Source organism: Parus major, chromosome 2 (assembly GCF_001522545.3).
Source record: "Parus major isolate Abel chromosome 2, Parus_major1.1, whole genome shotgun sequence".
In the NCBI taxonomy this organism is placed as follows: Eukaryota; Metazoa; Chordata; class Aves; order Passeriformes; family Paridae; genus Parus; species Parus major.
Window position 1 is genome coordinate 132,421,808 of NC_031769.1, and position 21,721 is coordinate 132,443,528.

The 21,721-nt window shown below is 39.9% G+C and overlaps 1 long non-coding RNA gene across 1 annotated transcript; it reads left to right on the forward strand.

Moving 5' to 3' along the window:
* Window positions 1-1,167: 1,167 nt before the first annotated feature.
* On the forward strand, window positions 1,168-21,163 carry LOC117243975. The gene is made up of 3 exons (XR_004496217.1): window positions 1,168-1,347; window positions 19,233-19,289; window positions 19,623-21,163. It is a non-coding gene; the product is annotated as an uncharacterized LOC117243975 (long non-coding RNA).
* The last annotated feature ends 558 nt before the right edge of the window (window positions 21,164-21,721 follow it).

Here is a 21,721-nt window from a genome sequence, read left to right on the forward strand (position 1 = left end):
ACTGAGTTATTACGAGAAGATACTGCAGTCTTGCTACGGTTTCAGATGAAATCATTACAATTCCTGTCATTTTCTGCACAAATTGCCCATAAGGGAGAGCTCCTTCAAACAGTCAGCAGCAACTATCTCCTGCTCATTGTACAGTGGTTGCTGTTGCTAAGGTTATAGCTACACAGCAGAGTGCATCATAAATTCACAGACTGTAGTGTGCAGGAGAATTCACATTGAGTATCTGCCAGTGCATCCTCAGTGTTTGAGCCTGATCACAGCGAGTGGTTTCCTGGCTGGCTCACAGATTCCAGTGCACTGTTGCAGTCACTGCGCCTATCTACATGGCAGATGAGATTAAAAAAGAATAAAGGAAAAAAACCCTGAAAAAATAAAGGCTACCTTTCACCTTGGGTACCTCCTGCACTATCTCTTTATATAGGTGTATGGGACAAACATGGAAGAAAGATAAGAGAGAGAGGGATAGTGACAGGTTTTCTTTTGGCAGCTTGAGCTTCTGAAAATGTAGCATGCCAGAATTGGATCCTGTAGTTAAGACTTCATATTGCAATTAAAGGTTGCAATATGCAATAACTTGGATGCAGGAGCACAGTAAGGACGGTGATGATGATCACCCTCAGTAACTGTGATGTATACAAAAGGCAGACAACCTGCATAAACAGGGCTTTTCCTCTGCTTCATTTAAGAAATCAGCATTAGGGGTTTTGTTTGGTTTTGTGCTCTTTATCCTGGACCCTGGGCAACCAAACCTAGACTTAAAAAAAACCCCAGATGATTCAGTCAAAAAACCTGGGTAGGTAGTAACTGCAACAGAAGTGGCAATTTTCAGTTTCTAACAGTCCATGTCCAATCCCTCAAACTGAGGTTTTATCAATCCTTTTTTTTTTAAAGGATTTTTTTTTTTTAGACAGCATAGACAGCAGAAAATCCTCAGCAGCAGAAGCTATTTAAAGTCCCTGGCCCAATATCGAATCCTCTGATTTGGCAGTAGCAGGTTTCAGCTGGATTTTCTGGGCAGTAAGTAACTCAGCAGTAAATTTACTCTTTTTAATACAATGGCAACAGTCCTTGGAAGTAACAGAAATTACTTCAGATGGTGCCAAAATTTAAATGAAAAATCTGACTATTGCTGGCCTTGCAGCCTGCTGGCAGCAAACGCTGTGCTTCTGTGGGAGACCAGGGCTCAGCAGCGAGCTCAGGGGTCCTGCCTGGCTGCTGCAGACACCCTGGGAGTGCTGGGTGATGGGCTCTCACCCCACTGTAGGCTGATGTGCTGACCTGACCCACTGTCTGAAGTGCAGGGAGGTACAGAGATCGGTGACAAGATGGACATAAAAGGTATGTGTATGAAACTAATGATCCAGTCTAGGCTGCCGTTGCCATTTTTGCTAATTTTTTTCTCTCATTCCTTTCCCCTAATATCTACATTATTCCTTTACATGGAATAGATGTAAAGGTGGAAAAAACACCTATCTTCAAGAACAGTTTTTTCCATTGGGAACTACAGAAACTAGATACGTATTTTGTAAGGTGTGGGAGATTTCCTTTAAATGCAACCCATGTAGGTTTAGTATCTCTACAGAACAAGTGAACACAGTCATCAGTTTTTGAGAAAAAAAACTGTAAAATGCCAAAGGAGAAGAAATCTGCTGCACTTAAATTTGCCTTTTCAGATCCCACGTCTTCTAGCCTGTCTAGTCCAGACTGATTTTTGCTTGGGATAAGCCTTAGCTCTCGCCTGGGAGATACAGTGGGTATGTGAATATATGTGAATATATACGCAGTCTGTGAGAACAGTCTTGGGAATTGGGAAGCTATCTCAGGTCTGCTAATACACACAAAGCCTGCAGAGCTCTTCTTGCCATGAAATCCCCAGCACTGCAACCAGGGAAAGGCAATGTTTTCCCCTGTGTGGAAAAAACTGAGGGTCAGCACAGAATTCCCAGTCCTCTTGGACTGCCAGGATGAGCACTGTGAGAGCTGTACATTTTTACAACAGCTCTGTCTAATCAGTACAAATTTCAAGAATCTTCCATCCCTCAGAAATAAAATTTAGGTTGGACAGTACTTAAGTGAGTCCAGAAAAATAATCACTGGTCATATGCTTAAGCTAAGCACATGCCTCTGAGTTTTACTGTAATATGGCTTCAGCAAAAGGAGTAAGACTTGGGAAAAAATTGTATGAATACAACTGTTTGGATTACAGTGCACCATGCTCACCTGCCCACTTCTATTGAGAGGATATTATCAATAGGCCCCTTTTAAGTTTACTTGCTGTGATGCTGGGAAACTTTTTACCAACATTTGGGGGAAAAATGTCTGTTTTCAATCCAAGCTGTAAAGCCATGAGAAAGGGATTTTGAACAGATGCTCCATTGTAACTAGAATAAAAACAGACCAGAAGAAGTACATGTTGAGGTTGTTGCCTCTTATAAAACAATGCCTTATCCTTCTCAACCACATTCTACTTGCCATCCTTTCAAAGCACCTTCACCACCTATCTAGACATCTTGCTTTGCTTCTACATTGTATACTCTGGGAAAGAGAAAGGAAAACAGCAAATATGCCTAATAAACCTGAAATTAATCACTTCCTTGTGTTGTCTTAATAAACACAGAAATAAAATTATGTAGCCGCTACAGATAGCAAAGCTAGGAAATACAAAAAAAATTCTTGGGAATCACAAATTAGATCCCAGATAGAGGAGAGTCTGACACATGTTTGTAGTGCAAAAAACTACAAATGTGTCAGCCTCTCCTCTATCTGGGGTCTAATTTGTGATTCCCAAGAAATTTTTTTTTGTTTAAAAGTCCAAGTGTGGACTTTGAAACAAGTGTGTTGAACAGACCATATCAATAAACTTCTATTAAAGGCATTCGCAGATACGTCTTCCCTCTTATTCTTTACTCCCCCTTTTGTCAAACACTGAATGCAGAATGAATTTCTCTCCATTTAGAACATTGAAATGGTTGAGTGTACAAACAAAACTTCTACAGTTTCTGCTCTTGTAAGTCCTCTCTTCAGGATCTTAACTTTGTCTGTTCTGCCTTCTGTGCATGTACTTTTGAAGCTTTGAAATTATTTGAATGTAAACTCAAATAATTGTTTAAAACCGAAAAGCAAGAAAATGTTTGTGGTTTTTTTTCCCTGCATGTGTACAATGCACGCTCAAGGAAATACAGTGTCTGGGAGAGGAACTAAAGCAGCATTTCACAGTGGGGCTTTCTTACTGAGAAATAATTTTGACCTAAGTTAGGAAATAGGATGAGGCATAATCAGACCTAGTGGGAAGGATCTCAAAATCCATAGCATAGTAACTTGCTATTGTTAGCCAAGAAATTAATCTGTTGCCCATTTACTGGAGACAGCTCACAAGCAAATGCTGTTGCAAAGTATTTTCAGAAGGATGAAGACAATTTACATGTTTTGTGCAGCATGTTCACTATGACTTGACAACAGTCAGTTTTATCATAATTATACCTAAGAATATTAAACTTTTATAGTGTAGGGATCCCATGGCAAACTGGTTTTGTCCAAGATTCTTCCTGTTCTTTCTGGGGAACAGTAATAGTCATGTATTACTACATGTATCCACATTTCCTTTTCTTTACTGACTGCTTGAAAAGTTATTTAATTCAATGCAAGTACATAAGGAAGAAACAAAGAGAGCTACAGTTTACAATCTAGAGAAGCCTATCAAGAAATTGAATGTTAATAAAGAAATTTAATTTTAATATCTCTTCTCCATTTACATGTTATGGAGAAGGAAGCATAATGGAAGAGGATGCAATGTGATCCACTGACAGTAATTTAAGTTTCATGGATTAGAATTCTCTGTAGGAGAGATTTCTGTTTCCTCTAAATTCTAGATGAATCTTTAAAAAAAGAATTATTAATTAATCTAATACTTTAGGCTAAAAAATCTGACTTCTCCTGGATTTAATCACCAGCCCAGCTCTGCTGGGTGTTGTCAGCCATAGGACTGAAGTTATGCTCTCTTCAGAACTGTTAGTGGATCTGATTGCCTTGAGTCCCCCCTAACCCACTTCACTTAAAATAAACTAAGTTTCCAAAGCTCTCCTAGACAGCATGGTGCACACTTGGCATTCTGAGAAATGAAGGTTTGGTATAGACCGTTTTAATCACTTTTCACAGGTGCTTGGAAAAAATAAAGAAATTGATAATGGTTCTCAAACTTTGTTACCAGACAAGTTGTATTTTTTTAAGGAGTCTATGCAGCAGTGGGAGAAGATGTCATTAAATTCTTTTAACTTTAGCACAGTAGTGCTGTATTTGTGGTTACTCTTAGTTTTGTACCATACAGATCGTAGTACAAATGCCTGAGATTAATGTGGCCTTGTGTTAACTCCCTACATCTGGGACTAATAAGTCTTGTGCCAACTGATGTTTCCTTGTTTACTTACATTACTGATTAATATGTGCTAGTAGATGTCTTAGTTTTGGGAACAAAGATAGAGTGTCAGAGTAAAGAATGATAAGAGAAGGGCATCACGGCCTGACCACATATTTGAGATTCTCTCAAAAACAGAAGATAAATCAGAAGGTCTGCAGCCATAATATAGGGAATTTTGACCACCAGATGACCACCCACGACCATCAAAAGGCCCCTACTCATATCAGTAAGTTCTCATACGATCAGTATTCAGGACATGTAATGAATAGAAACAGGATGGTATGTTTTTTAGTTTCGTGAACAAAACCTGGTCTATTGGGTTGCTGCTCAAGCATGTTTTGAGGAGAAATCCCCATGCATCCAGCATCACTAATAAAGTAATGCTGACTTTCTAACACAGCTGATTGGTTGGAGAATTTATTTCCCAGATTTCAGTGGCACTTGTGTCAGTTGAAATCCACTTGGACATCCAGGAAATAAAGTTCTGAATGTTTTTCAGGAAACTGAAGAGGTCTACAATAAGTGCAAAATACAAGGCAGAAAAAAGGGTCTTCATGGGGCTAGTATTTTTATTATCTTATTAGATGTGTTTTGTAATCACTTAGTGTGCCTAACTGACTTGACAAAGAATATGAAAGAGTACTTGGTCCTAGGAAAAACATGTTGACCTGAAGGAAGACTGGTTAGAGAATGATCTGTGTATCACATTGGGGTTTTTTTCACTTCTTTATCTTTTTCAAGTTTTCGTCTTGACAGTAGCAAATTCATGTCTGGATTTGTACATCCTTAGAAAAATTAGAGTTGGATTTTTTTCCAGTTATGTATAGCAAAGTTGGAAGTATTTAGGAAGTGGAAAAGTGTTAGGCAGAAGATTTCATGTAGATTATTTTTTTACTCTTCAAGGAAGAAATATTTTCTGCTTATGAAAATGTTATAAATACCTTTGGAGCTAGGAACTGGACATGGTGGAGGTGCAGGCAGAAGAGCTGTGTGACTACTGCCATGAGCCCTACATGGGCTGGCTTCACAGCACTGTTTGCACTTGTGGGTTGACTAAATGTGTGGCAAATCCTGCCAAAATTCAAACACTATATCATAGCACTAATATATCTTACTGGAGCTTTGCAGATAACCTCTATGTGAGATGTTGTGAGTAGTTTTCTGAACAGAAAAAAAACTATAGCCTGATATTAATTCTCTGCTTCAAGCCTCACATTTGTGTTAAAAGAGGTTGTGCCAATATAGGTCTTTCATAGTTTGGACTTATTGATTTCCTGATTCTCTTCCTTCAAGTTTCAAAGACATAGACGTGCTATGGAAATTGCACAAGTGTGTTCTTTGGCAGGTTTTGTCAAAGTTACCAATGCCCTTTGATGTTGCTTTCCAACCTGACTTCATAAATTTGGCTTTGGTTATTCTAGAATAAAGATGACAGAGAATTCCTGTGGGTTATTTTTGATTTGAAGCACTGATTTTAAACAGAACTCTTTCTTGATTTTTTTTTTTACCTCCAGATTCAGCATAAGGTTCCCAGCAGGCTACCACTATCCACTTTCCATCCTATACCTAAGAGAAGCTTGTCTAAGAAAACTTTTCACCTGAAATTTGTTTTTTTAAAAAAAATAATAATTAATAACTTTTCAGTGAAATGCAATTTCTTGCTTATGGTCCTTGTTTGTGTAGAAAATAAACAGAAAGCAGTGAGGTTACTGCCAATGCAGGGCACCCATAACACTTGCTGGGCTGGGCAGAGACTCAGCAACCTCTCTTTTTGAGTGTTCTCTACTGAATATGGATGGCTCTGAAAACAAATGACTTTGGGAGCAGGGCTAGGGGTTCAAAATCCTGCCAGTCACCATTCAGTGCTGGCAGAAGACTGCCAAGCTAAATTCAGATTAGGCTCATAGAGGAAAGAATAAATGTTCCATTTATTAAAAGTTGGGAGAACTCAACCAAGAAGGAATTACATAATAAATATATGCCCAAAGGGGCATGAAGCCAAGGTAGAGCTGTTGTATTTTAACTCCTGTTGTGTGCTGCAATATGAAATAATCCATATTGCCACACCTGTGGTGACTGATTTATACAGCAGGGTCTCCATCATTGCCATTCATTATTTAAAGATCCCAGACCTGATTGTTGCCTGTTGGGAGTTCCTGAACACAACTATAGCAGGATGCTCTGCCTGGAGTCAGGGGTACAACAACTCAAAGAATACCCTATTTGCAAAGCTATCAGTGGTGAATGGAGACAGGGATGTCATGCTGCTTTTGGTGATGAAGAATGCTGAAACCAGCGTGACACATCTCTGTAGTGAGGTGGAGATGTTGCAGACCTGATAAAGCACCTGATGAAGAAACCAACAAAGTGGTACTATTATGAATTATTTAATGATTCTGAGCTGATACAGCTGGCCTGGAGTCATATGACTTACAATCTATCACTTTATAAAAGCACAGTTCCAGTTTTTAATGACAAGGTCTTCCAACATATCTCCCACTCTTGGGTGATGCATGTCAAATCATCTGGTCAAGGAAACACTTTAGCAGAGAATCACAGAATCATGGAGTCACAGAATGGCTTGGGTGGGAAAGTGTGACAACCAAAGGGTCACTAAAGATCATCTTGTGACAACCCCCATGCTGTGGGCAAGGACACCTGCCACTAGACCAGGCTGCTCAGAACCCATCTAGCCTAGCCTTGAACATTTGCAAGAATGTGGCATCCACAACTTCTCTGGGCAACCTGTGCCAGTGCCTCAGCATCCTCACAGTAAAGAACATCCTGATATCTACTCTAAACCTCCCCTCTGTCAGTTTAAACTCTTTACCCCTTGTTTTACCACTATAGGACCTTGTAAATAGTCTCTCTTCGGCTTTCTTCTAGACCCCCTTAAGGCACTGGAATGCTGCTGTAAAATGTCCCTGGAGCCCTCTTTTCTGCACGTCCTCTAAAAGGGCTGTGGATGCTGCTTTGTACTTAATTAATGCATTCTTTTTAAGTCTGTAAAATACCTGTGCATGGGAGACCTCCCTGTTGGTTCTGTAACAAGCCACATGCTCCTGGCAAGTCTCAGCTTCAGATAAAGAGAAGCTGCAGCCACAGGAGGGCAGCCGTTCAACACACCATGCTGAAACTTCAGCCTCTGCTAAAAAGTGTGATGAAAAGAATAGGAGAGAGTTATATTGAACAAATACCAGCCACAACAACTGGCCTTATTCTTTCCTCTCTTGTTTAAGTTACTGTGATGAGGTGCTTCAAGTGTAGCATAAAATAATTTTTAGACAAGTTCCAGATGAAAGAGTCTTTTCTATGTTTCTCTCAAGTTACGTATACATTTATACCAACCTCAGAGAATCTATTTCTTCTTTTTCTCAGTATAAACGTGCAGCAGGCAGACATGAAATACTGGGGAGGTACTTTTTCAGGGTACTTTTAATACTGCCATTAATTTATTGCAATTATTCCTGCATTGTTTGGTGAAGGAGATGTGGTTTAACTTATCTCTATGTTTAAATATTTGCTTTCTTACTATATACTTTATTAAGGATACTATTTAAATAAGTAGCAATTTATTAAAACTATAAAGTGATTAAAAGAATGTCTTCAGCAACAAAATTAAGAGATACATGACTTCATTATAGTCTTAATCATAATTAAATTAACTTAACTTTAGGAAAGTAAAAAGACACAGCCATGTGAAAAGGAGCTGTTTAGTGAGGACTGAGGGGAAAACAAGCTTTCACGAAGTAAGTGTTGGAAATGCAGCCCTATCACAAAGCTCAAGACAGAAACAAGTTCAGCATTGTCCATTAGACAATGGTTGTGTTTGCCTCGCTGGCAGAAGCAGTGAGGGGCATACTGCACTTCCTGGCCTCCCCACCCCTATCTTGCTCAGACAAGATGCTTTCATCCTCTCGCTGCTCCTTCAGCACAGAAACCCTCCCTAGTTCCCATTGCCTTGATGCAAATGAGCTCAGGCTGCCCAGGAAAGGACACACAGAGGATATGTATTTCCATCTGTAGCTCCATGGATCATGGTCACCATAAATTATGGACCAAATACATTTGGGTATGGCTGTATCTGTGTCATACAAGGTGCTGACTGCATGCAGTAAACCTGTGCTAAAAAATTACAAGAATTCAGGCTTTTCCCCACCCCCACAGGTTCCTGGGGAAACTGCCCAAAGCTCACTCTTGAATGCAGGCTTGACATCAAACCACTTGGCTTGACTGCTATACTTACAGTGCAAACATAGTCAGATGGCAACAGCAAAGAGAAAAATTATTTGATGAACAACACATCATTATTTGATGAACAAAAATGGTTTTTGTGTTCATGTGCCCTGAAGTAAACCCAGCCATTTTAACTTTGCATGTTTAACCACCAAGAATTTTTCTGTTCCTGACTGTGGCATCCAGATGTTCATCCATAACCCTGCACAGTATTTTTATGGCCAATGTTAAGCAAAGTTTAATATCTGGATTTTTTAGTTGCTGAATTCAGCTTTGGATGCTTTGTGGGGTCCATCTCACAAAGCTCTCTTCAGCAGGCAGCTGTACCCTGCTGAGCTCTGCTATGGTATCCCTGCCCTGTGCAGACAGTGCCAGCCACTGCTCAGAATGAGGAGCCTGCCTGCTTGAAATTTTGCTGATTATTTTGTTGCTGTAACTTTTTCAGATACCCACAAGATGGTGCTGCTATCCTTTGGTTGAACCTTGCAGAGAGGCTGGAAGGATGGCAAAGTAGCAGAGAGCAGGAGTCAGGAATGTCAGAGATGCTGCACGTATCATATTGCACAGTTGACATATTTTTTTGACAAGTATAGATGGACCTTAATTGCAGTGAATAAAACCTTCATAAAAATATCTTAGTGGAGGACAGTGGAGCACAATAGACCACTGTCAGTATCTAGCACATCAACAAGGGGAAGCCTAATAGCAATTTTTAAATATAAAATTCAACCTTTTAGTTTATAAGAAAAGATTCCTTTCTAGCCAAATCTCATCTAGATTAAAGCTCTTCATTGTGGACTCTACAATAAAGCAGTACTACTGCTATGAGGAAAGGATATAGCTTTTTTAGTTGCTTCTTTGTTAAGAGTCAGAAGGGATAACGGAGTCACTTGCTCCTGTCATTTTTATAGAATGACCAATTGGTCTTCAGAAAGAAAAAAACCTAAGCCACTCTTTTTTTTTTTTTGTTCCATATGTGTAGTTTTGAGGTCATGGTACTATTCCTGTAATTCAGCAAAAGGAAAAAAAAGCATGAATTTAATCCAATAGAAAACATTTGTATTAAACAGAAAGAGATTAATCTAGGCAAACAACATGTGGAAAATTTTGTGATTGAGCTTTAACACCCAGGGAGATGCTGAAGCTGGCTAGCTCCTGCACTCTGGTGTCAGTCTCTTGCCCAGAGCCTCTTCCCACTGGCAGGTGGAACAGTACAGCAAGTTATGTCACTGTCCTAAGGAGCAGGACAGGTAGTAAAGTCACGGGGAGAAATGAGCTTGTGCCATAAGTAAGGAGCCATCATCATCCTGCCCATCCCAGACCCATCATGGCAGAGGAGTTCTGGCAGTGTGCTTCATTACAATACAGAGAATAATGAGAACCTCAACCACAAATTAAAGGAACATATTGGGGGCACTTCTTTCATGCTTATGGCAAGAATTATCTTTGTTATTTAAGTGTTTGAGGGAATCAAAAGCCAACAGTGACATAAACTGCAACAGTCCAAACAACAGGTCACATTCCTCTGTTCAGTGATGAGTCTGAATTCATAACTGCTGTGTTGGGGGTCACCATGCTATGAAGTGCATCCAAATTCCATTTCAGTAGCTGCATAAAAAACAGGCCAGGATAGTCTGTAATAAAGAAATGGATAGGAACACTTGTTTCTCATATCTGCCTCTCAACTTCTCATGCAATGTTCATGTTAAGATAAATCAGCTGTTTTTTCTTTCAACACATGTAGATAAAGGGAAGTATTAAATATACCAGTGGCCTGTGGGCCATAGACTGTCTGGTTGTTCATTAGAATTCAGATTAGACAGTTGTACCCCTCGACCATTATTAGACATGACAGTCTACAAGAGCCACAGCATCCTGGATGACCCTTTATTTACTATCTCTGATAGCATAAGTAGCCAGGTGGGCATGTTGCTGATCATGTTTCTTACTGCCTTTGCAAAGCTTGATTTACATGTTGTCAGATCCATCATTAAGTGGTATCAAGGATAGGATGGAGTCTTTCCAATGCTTGCTGGAAGCCTTAGGAAGGGAGCAAGGTTAGAGTTTTCTCCTAGTGGGCAGCAGATTGTGTCCAAGATAACCAGACCAACCTGCAAGCCACCAGAGATTAATTTGAATAGCAGTGTAAAACCAGCCACTGCAAACAGGGTGTTTTGGTTTGAAAAGACAGGTGTCTGCTAAGGAAGGCAGAAACCTTCCTTGAAATGGAAAAATGTAACCATTCCCCCACCCCCAAGTTATTATAATTCTGAATTCAAGGGGCTCTCAGGCAAAGATATGGAAATAGGAATAACAGTTCTTTACTAGGAAAATTAAAATAAAAATGCAGTAGTAAAAAACAAACAAACAACCCATTGACAGAGTCAGAATACAACCTGACACCCTGTTGGTCAGGTGTTGGTACAGTCCAATTAAATGGTGGCTGCAGCTGTTCTGGAGTGACAGATCTGTTTCTGTTGAAGCAATGATCCTGTAGAAAGGTGCTGTTTTCCTCTGGAGGTCTGGTGGTGGTGTAGATGGGTCCTGTTTTCCTCTGGGAATCCAGTGGATAAGGCTGCCTATGATGTTCCCAGTCTCAGATTATATCCAGGCAGGAATGCTTGGCTCCTCCCTCTGTGTGGAGCATCTCCCAATGGGATGATGTAATTTTATCAGTCATGCAGCGAGACTCAATGGCCCATTAACAGAAGATATCCCTCTGGAGGGAGGATGGCTGTGGAAGAGATAAAGACCGCTGCCCCTGTTTTAACAGATGGTAATAGAACACATACTTTTGGTTATATCTTGCATTGCAACCCAAGACACAGGGTAAGAGCCAAGGTGCCTCAATCAGCCTCCTGAGTTGCTCCAGACACAACTTGAGTCAAAATGCTGGGCAGTGTGACACTCTTGGATGGGTGGGAGAAGATAAGCAGGGGCTAAAAGGAGCCTGGCACCTCAATTACCTGGCTTCTTAAGCCCAGGCATCAATGCTGGAGTATTAGTTGGCCACCTTTACCCAACAGACCCTCTATATTGACCTCCACTCTCATTGTATCCTATGATTAAGGAGGAAATTGCTGACCATACTCCCTCACCTTTGCGTAGTCATAGCCCAGAAGTAGTAGCACCTACCTTACCTGACTCAAGAGATTAAGCTGCTTGACTGCTTTAATAAAATATCCCTGAATTATCAACACTGTTTTCAGCACAAATCCAAAGCCTAGCCCCATACTAGCTACTATGAAGAAAACTTTATCCTGGTCCAAACCAGCACAATGTTGAACAATATGTGAGCAAAACTACAGTGGAACACATAGACATGTTCTATTTACTCAGTCAAGCTGACATTGGAAAAAATCCCCTGTGTCCAGGCTCCTCATGGAGGATAAGCCTCCAGCTGACACCCATGGGTGTAGCACTCTCACAGCTACAGCCTAATAATGCAGATCCCACACACGGTCAGAAGCTGTCAGACAGGGAGGGTATGGTTGGTCAGTTTTTGACAGGGTTCACATTTCCCAGTGATGTCTGTGGCAATGGCTTCTCTGCCTGAAGGTGAGATGTGGAGGAACATTCATCTGGACAGGGGGTGGGCACCTCCACTGGCCAGACAGAGATAAGCCACCTTTGGCATCTGCTGGATAGGGACATTAGCAAACTGGGAGATAGCAGAACATTGTTTTGGTACTCCTTTTGGATGGCTCCCACAAAGCCCATGCTACAGAACTCATGGGTCGTAGTCCACTGCCAAGGGAGATCTGCCTCTTACATCTGTTTCCAGAAGGCATTTTTGCTTACCCCATGTCCTAGTCCTGATTATTAATTTTCATGAATGACCGGCACCTGCTCAACTTTGTTATGGACACCAAGACCCAAATCTTGATGTTGAATTTATTGTGCATCTCTTCAGTTAACACAGAGAAAACCTCCCAGGATCCCATCCAATATTCCATTAGTAAGGTCAAACTTCTCCCTCTGGCCTTGATGTTTCTACAGCCACAGCACTGGGAGCTATCAGTTTTTCAGATGTGGACCTTCTCCAAACCCATGCTGTAGGAGGCCAGTGGGGCCAGTGGATCCCAGTCACTGTAAATGCTACAGTGTAATTCCTTCAAACTGCACCACCTCTGCCACCCACTTCATTAGAGCATCAAAACAGTACCACATAGATCTCATGTCCACCAAGGCAGCAGCTGCCTTCCTCAAGGACCTTTGGGCAAGAGGGATTATTGTCACCACCAACTCCTCTTTGAATGCACCCTTTTGGCCTGTTCAGAAACCAAATGGTGACTGGCAGCTGGCAGTAGATTACTGTGCTCTCAACAAAGCATCAACAATCCCTTCGTGTGGCAGTCCTATCTATCTTGAACCTGAATTTTCTCACTGAGTGGGATTCCTGTCCTTGGCTGGGAGCCACTGGTTTTAAAGGCATGACTTTCATGATTCCTCTGCAGCCCAAGGACTGTGAGTAGTTTGTGTTCACTGCAAATCCATTCAATATATGTTTACACGTCTTCCTCAGGGATTTGTTCCTAGCCCTGTAAGTGCATGTCATGTTATCAAGCTTTTGTAACCCTTGAAGGGTGTGCATTAGTGATATATTAGTCATTATGTATAGTGACTATCCTTGATGATAGTCCAGACTGCACTTCTGCCATCATCATGATCACATGTTTTCAATATCTTCGTGTTGTCATTCCAGAATTTAAGAGTCAAATGCCTGCCAGTTGTATAACCCCATCACAACATCTTGTGCACCCCCAGCTTACTGGCCTTGGGAAATCTTCAATCAATACCTTAGGGTAACAATTTCCAGAGTTTAGGAAGAGTATTTATTTTAAATAAGGTTCAGTTCAGTGTGCTAATTTTGCTTTACTGAAAGTAGTAACCTCTTAAATTGATTACATTGAAATTGCACATTTATACTGAGCAAGTCTATAAAAGATCACAGAGAACTGTTCTTGCAATCAGTTTTCAATAGTTTCCAGAGTTTCAGATATGTTTTGGCATTTGAAACTTTGTAAAGTATGTATCTATTTGTGTATTTTCAATGAACCTAAAGATGGCTTACATTTGTCTTTGGTTTAGGATGCATCTTGAATTTGATCTAGTTGTTACTGAAGCAAATCCTTTGTTGTTTTACTTTATTCACAAAGTTGCACTCATCTTGAGAATAATAGCCCTCCAGGGTACTCTGCAAAAGGCAAGGGAGTACCAGAACCTTCCAAATTGTGGTGGGGTAGCCTTATTACCACAGAACATTACCAAAGTTAATAAACTTTTCTGTTTAGGCAACACTAATTACCCATGTTTGAATGACATTCCTTTCAGTCACACTAACTTCTGATAGCATATTCAACACTACCATTAATATGTTGGAATAGCACTGTGCTGCTTTGTGTGGCTATAGCAAATTTGTGAATCTGTATCAATGAGAGTAACATGAACATCTGCTTTCAGTTATTTTCTTGCCAGGACATTTTGCAGAGCCATTAAAGAATATAGTGTGCTTTATGATTATATATTGCTGGCAAAAATAAAAACCCTGACATCACCAGCCCTGTTTCTGACACAACTTATTTGTCTGCAGATGCCAGCCTACACCAAGACCCATTTGAAGAGATTAATGGCCATGGGAGTCTGCAATAATACTGGTTTATGAAACACACTTCATCAGGCTATATCATAGCTCAGTTCCTTCCTGTATGGATTGTTTTGGTCAGAACTAAGATCTTAATAGCAGGCTGATGACATACATGTCAACATGAAATATAGTTCCAGAAAGATGTCCCAGAGTCTGCTCTATAAAGACACATATCTGATGCTGCTGGACCTGAAGCTGGTAAAGAATATGTCTGTGAGGGCAGGGTGTCTTACTTATTCTGTAAATCATTCGTTCACCATGGCCACAAATCTCATACAATTTACAGACCATTCTTAAATATTTAATATTTTAGGAGACCCAGAAGCACTTGCCAACTCCTTCTGGTTGTGCAGTGCACTGCTACCCTTTGCTATGAATGTTTTTACAAAGTCCTTTGCAGGCAGAACAGATCCCACAAATTCAGATTATGAGAGGAGTTCAGATAAGGGTCTTTTGACAATACATCTGTGATGCTCAGGGGATTCTCAAAGAGGTCACTCTGCTCCTGGATCACTTCTCTCAGCCTACAGCTTGCCTTGTACAAAGTTGACATTATTCATCCCAGAGATGTCAAGGTTCACTGATGGCTGTAGGATTTGTTACACTGCTGCTTTCCAGTGAAAATAATGGCACCCTCAGGGCCTTTTGCAGAGAGGTGTAGCTGTGTTCTAATCTCAGCTCTAGAGGTGAGCTGAGCAGCTGCTCTGCCCTCCAGCACTGTTTGCCCAGATGGACTTTGTGGGCTACAAGAACCCAAGGATATGGTTCAGGATAAAGCCAGTAGTGCTATCTTTATTATATGAAGATTGAGGATCTTAAAACTTCTCACTGTTAGAGCAGTTTTACAGCTATTTATTCTGTTGCAGTAGTAGTTGTATAACCTCAATAATAGCAAGACATAACTCTGATGGGTTTTTAAAATTCTTTCCTGGTTTATTAACTGTGAAATTTTAAAGATTATTTTCTCGATAATAATTCTCCACTGTAGTTGGTATCCAGGAGCACACAGTCAGCATGCTGGATAGTCTCCCACAGCTCAATTTTCTCCTTCCCAGTCTGGAAACAATGGAAAACAGGGACAACCCAAAACCTGGAAAGCTAGTTAGTCTGAATGACTTGTGTTTCCAAGACGCAGACTCTGGTGGTGATGGTGGTCACAGCTCAGGCTCTCTCTTTGTCAGGGGCTGGGTGGTGGCAGCAGTGCAGGAGCAGGAGCAAGTGAAATTCTCTTAGCACCTAATTTGTGTTCATCAGGCTGTATGAAACAAATTTGTGATTTCAGTCCATTTTTAGGTGCATGGGAGTTAGAGTCTGTGGAACTAGGGATCACCTGTTACATTTGAATCACTCTCGCCCTTCCACATCTTGAACTGCTGGATGTCCAGTGCTGGGCCACTGTCAGAAGGATGGATTATAAATGAAGTCTTCCCACCCACAATGAGTCAGAAATCCCCATGCATGCCAGGGAGGAATGTGAGGGAAAGCACATGCTTCCACAGCACAGGATTACCTTTAACACTTGAGCTGCAAAAGCAGCCTCACTGACTTTCTTCCTTCTAGGACAACACAGATTTGCTAACCAAATACACAGACAAATGGCATCCCAGTATATGGAACGGGCTCTGTCCTATGCTGCAAATTCATAAGTTGTATTTTGGGGACCAAAAGATTGTGTTTTGAACTGGCAGTTCAAAGTAAGCACTCCTCCCAGACCACACACAAGGCACAGTGAAGTTTGGAGTACAGGATCCCACCTTGGAGCTCCCCAGGCCATGCAAGTTCCCTGAAAGTGCTGCTTTCCAGGGCTAACACTTTTCCATCAGTATTAACTTCACCATAGGAACAAAACAGTCTCCCCCCCAAAGCACAGCGAGTGGCTTAGCTGTGCAGAACCTGCTCACATCACTTGTATTCAACAAGCAAAGGAAGCACTGGGCAGCACACCAATTACAGTCATTGCTGGGTCACTGCCTCTTAGGGGAGACAAGATAAATCCAGATGGTCACTTTTTACTTAGAGCCTTCATTATCTTTTATCTTCTCTGAATCATCTCCTACACTATGTAGATATTGACAAAAAGAGCAAAACAGGAGATAAATAAAACTGAAGTACTGCAAAGAACAATTTAATGGAATTTTTATGTTGAATAATTTCATTATTGTTTACATTTGCTGATTTGTCTTTTTGTATTTATAATTAATCACAGGCAATCAAGGAGTGGAGTTAAGACTTTTTTCAATCTTATTATTTTCACTCATAAATTTAATATATTTATTCAGCTAAATGCAAGTAAGTATCGGTATTACATTTAATGTTTTCTGTATTGTCAGAATGTACCTTCAACCATCTAGAGCCTGATAGCACAATAGGTTTTTCCACTATAAATTCTGTGTTCCTTTAGGATGGCAAGGGAATTGGATAAGTTCCTGAGTCCAAGCTATATTTTGTGCCTAAGATACCATAAGGCCTAAATAGAATGAATAAAATGTTAGACTCAAATGACAAATGATATATCTCCAAGATATTTTAGTGCTTGGTTTTCATTTTCCATATCCATGTAATTCTTAACCCTTTGCAGTCAGATTTGTCAAATGAGCAATACTTTAGAAAACTGGATGAAAATCTGAAAAGAAGGTAAGATGCAGTAAAGAGTATAATCATGCTAAGAAGCCATATTTCTGAAGCAACCGAGATTAATTACTAGTAAATCTTGTGTCGTGCTCATCCGGGCACAAAATTTAAATAAGCAATGCATTTCAAGCACAAAACTTTAAATCTATTTTAATTGAAAGCCTTCATGCAGGTGCTGTAGCAGTGATAGAGAAATGAAATGTGCAGGTACATACAGAAATGTCCAGAGGTCACTCCAAATGGGCAGGCATACAGTGGAATCTTTGAGGAGTTCCAACAGGGGTATAACTGTGGTGCAGCTGATGGCCCCTGAAGACCATTTAAATTGTCCTCAAAGTATTTAAATTCCTTTGAATTTCCTGGTTTAGCACAGTTGTTACAAATTGAAACAAGCCCCAAGTGTTTTTTTATTTACATGCATTTCTACAAAGAATACAGCATTTTATTAATAAGGATCATCCCAGTGAGACCAGCAAATTTTCACCCAGTTGATCTGACCCAAGAAACCTCTTCCTGATAAAAAATATATTCTGACAACTGCAGCAAAGCAGATAATTTCTGTGAGAAGTACAACTACCACACTATAAATATGAAAGTTTTGGCTTCTAATACCAGGTTTCACAAAACTGAGATATTGATGATGATCTTTCTTCTCTGGAAAGATCTAACACTTCAATAGTAAAACAGTGAAAGGGCCTTGTTGTAAAATTCAGTAGCTGGATAGCACTTTGTAATATTCAACTGGAAAAATCACAATACATTTTTCATTATTATGAAAAAGGAGAAATGAAAAATTCATCATTAACCGTTTGTGAGGTGATACAGTGTTAAAGACTGAAAGAGAAAATTATAATTCTCTATTGCATGAAGTTACAGGAAAAATCCATCTCACTGGATTAGATAATACTTCCCAAGCTTTTTGAAATAAAATATTAAAATACCCCTGACAGCAATTGAGATGTAGTTTGTCTTAATTAAAAGTTGTTCTGTTTATCTGTGTGTTTCATGTTAAGTTTATTAACATCCTCATTAGATAGATTTTGTTGTTGAGGTTTTCTGCTGATGGTGGTTTCTTTTCCTTCCTGATACACTGGTCCTAAATTAAGGACTGTAGTTATGAGGTAGGGGTAGTGCATAGAGACTACAACTTCCAGTGCAAGTTCCATCTTTTACTTTTCTCTTGACAGGTGCAAAAACTGAATGCATGGAATGCAGAATTATGTGTTTATCAAGTTCACAGATGAACTGACAGGGAAATGCCATAAAGCAAATGTATGTAAGGAAATAAATGGAGCTTAGACTGATTTATCATAAATTCCAATCAAATATATTAATCTAAAAGAGCGGAGTTGACTAGTTCAGAGTAGTCTTTCAAACGCTTGCTTTCCTGTAAAAGAAGCACCTGGAAGGCAGCTCCTCAAAACAATTTCTGACAGGACTGAGTAATGTAAATATCATACAGTGCAAAACCTGAAAAAATAGTCTTGGATTGGCTTTGAAAAGACATAACTTCAAAACAGAAGAAGAAAGTTTACCTCTGCATATAGTCCTTGGCCTGGTTGTCTTTTGACAATCAGGTTAGACTGCTGTAAGAGAGCTGGCCTCTGGGCATAACAGTCCTCAACACCATGATTGAAGTTCATGCTAGCTGATGTTTAATGTGAAACCTTTTTTGGGAGGAGGGGATGCAGGCTAATACAACCTGAAGAAAAACAGCCTGGAAAGAATGAACTCAATGGAAAGGAAAAGCTGCACTGCCCTGAGAGACTCTAAGGTTAAGGTGAATCTCTTAATTCCTCTGTGTGTTGATAATTCCCTTTCAGCTAGCTTTACTCACAACCTTTCTTCACAGTCTGTGTTGCATACCTCTTGCAAGTTCAATGGTCCTTATGGCCTTCTCAGTTTCCTCTTGCATCCTATAAAACATCAGTATTTTTCTAATAGAAAGTAAACTATTTTTGATGAGGAGCTTCCACCAGCTGCAGTAAGGTGTTTTTCTTACCCCAAAGAGCTGTGTGCTCCTATGGCTGGAGCTGTGCTTTGATGCAGAGCAGGTGTAAGGCACTGTGGATTGGCTTCTACTGGGCAAACTAAAGTTTCACCTTCCAACCTGGATTTACACATCACCCTACACTGAAGAAGTGTGTTGAGTAGCATTGTCTGATTGGTGAGCTCTTTGTTCCAAAGCTAGTGTTGGCTCTTGGCTCTGACCAGAAAAGCATGTTGCCCACAAATCTGTCTTCAAAATCTGTAATGCTGAGATCTGATTTTTTGCAAAACATTTTCCAATTACAGGGTTGTTGGATATCCTAAATCCTTAAAAAACTTTTACAAGGAGGCTGACAGATAAAAGTAAGTGCAATCAATATTTTTACTGCAGTTTTAAAGTAGTTCTAAAATTTTATTACTTTATTTAAGGCCCCAAGCTAAAAGAAGATTTTTCAGTCTGCAGTAAGCAGCATTCTCTCATAAGAGCTCAGCAGTAAGCAGACAGCAAGCTGCATTACTTGAATGAAAAAAGTGAAGTATCATATAAACTCTACTCTTTTGGAAATGGATTAAAACAGAGCCTGTGGCCTTCTCACTAAATCACAAAAGAGACTTACTACTGTGAAGGCTATTTTTCACAATTTTTCAAAAGAATATTCCTACTAAGAATTTTGGTTTCTTTCTTTTTCCATGCAGCTCACCTCTGGATAAAGCAAGTGTGTCTCCAATGAGCAGGAACACTCATGAAATGGAAACAGCTCTTGCTCGTGTTCGGTGCCCAGGGATCAAGAAGGTTCTGCTCCCCTTAGGAGAAATGGTACCTGATGAATGTTCTTCCTTGCAGAGAGAAAGCTACGGGAGGAATGGCATAATTTGTCCCCTCTCTGTCATCAGCAAGGTGAAGCCTCTGAAGAGGGTCTAATGTTGGTTCTGCTAATGCAGCACTTGGAAGTGGAAATAACTTTTGGAAATTTTATAGGCCTCTAAACGTGGTATCAACAGGTGAAATGTAGCAGATAGGACACTTCTCAGCACACCAGCAAGCACCATTGTACACATAGAAGCATCTGTATTTTAAAAGACAGAATATAGTTTATTGGCTTTTTTGAAGTCTGTTTCCAAGCACAAACCCAGAATCCCCCTGTGATGTGCCTTTTGGTGATTTAAGGGATGCTGCCTAACTGGGTATGGACACAGAGGTGGAAGACATGTTTTACCAGCAGAAGGGTAAGGCAGCACAGAGCAGTACAAAGTCAGTGAACACCTGCATCCAGATCTGCACTGAATGCCCCATCATAGTACTAATTAAAGTACAAACTCAATCAAAATGCAAAGTTCAGAGAAAATGTGGTTGCAGCTTTCTGTTTTCTTCCACAAGAAAGAAACATGCTTGACAGTGTTTGCTTATGTGCTCCGTAAAAAAAGAAGGGCATTTTACTGTTTAGCTGCAAAACTTGCAGGTAGATTTATTAATTTTCTGCATATGGAATGCACCAGATTTTACTGATCTGGTTGGTTCTGCTCCAAATAGATAGATTTTATGGGTTTTTTTTTAGTTAACATGATCTTATTTTGAGCTGAACAAAAAAGTGCAGATAACTTTGAACACAATTATTTCTCCTAGCTCTTGTTATTTTCAATTTACTACAGCTTTTATACTTTGTCAAGGCCAGGATGGTATTGTATCTGTGGCCCAGCAATTTAAATTTCCAACTAATGTTGGAAATTCCAACTTCAGCTCAGTGAAAAAATTATATTTCTATATGGAAAAAAGATAAGAGCAATATTCTCTACTGCAATATACTCAATCAAACTGCTTTTTAAATCTGAGAGGTGAAACAGTATTTTCCTTCATTCTCATTTTTGTTCTGAGTATAAATTTCATCCTGTAGCTGAGATTTTGTCTTGGTAAAGGCTTAATTGAAAAGACTGAATTCCAGAGAAAGTCCAATTTTTGAGGTGAGTCATATTCAAGCTCTAAAAATATTGACAATGTTTGATTCTGATTTTGATTTTAATCATAAGCTTTCTCTGTATTTCACTCATGAACCATGTCAGCATGTACTGATTTACATGTAAAAAAGAAAAGTACAGATTCACAGTAAAGGTCAGCTGTGCTGAAACAGATCTCACTGGTGTGCAAAACTGATAGCTACTGTGACTAGATTTTAGCAGATTTTATAGGGTAAAGAACATTGGGGGTAACATTCATGTAATCTGCTGGGTGTTGTCCATGATAAATGAGCAAATGGATAAATGTTAAAAATCAAGACAAACTGGTCATCTAACAGAAACCAGAGCTACCTTTTAGTTATATGATAAAATATTACAAAATCTATAAAGAGTTTCTATTTAGAAACTCTTAAAAGTGATCAAGAAAAAGCAATGTTTAAATCAAGATATTTCTTTATGTGCCAAGGACTTCTCTGAGGGACAAGGGTGAAGTATTCAACTTAAACAAAACACTCTACACCATCCTGCTTGACAATCCTTCCCTAAGGCAGGGACCTGTTATCTGGGTAGAGGCAGAGCCAGCTGGGACACACAATCAGCTGGAAAGCTGCTCTCAGAGGTTTGCTGTCAAAAAGGTGTCTCAAGTGGACTCCCAGGAGAAAAGGTCCAGAGCTGGTTCTATTTGATATTTCCATTAACCACCTGGATGATGGAAGGGAACGTATGCTTCTGAAATTTGCTGACAGCTCCAAGGCAGGATGGATGGCAGGTGGTATGTGGGATGGGATCAGAATTCAAAATTATCTTGATGCATTGGAATGGGAGGAGGTTAGAAGGGGGGA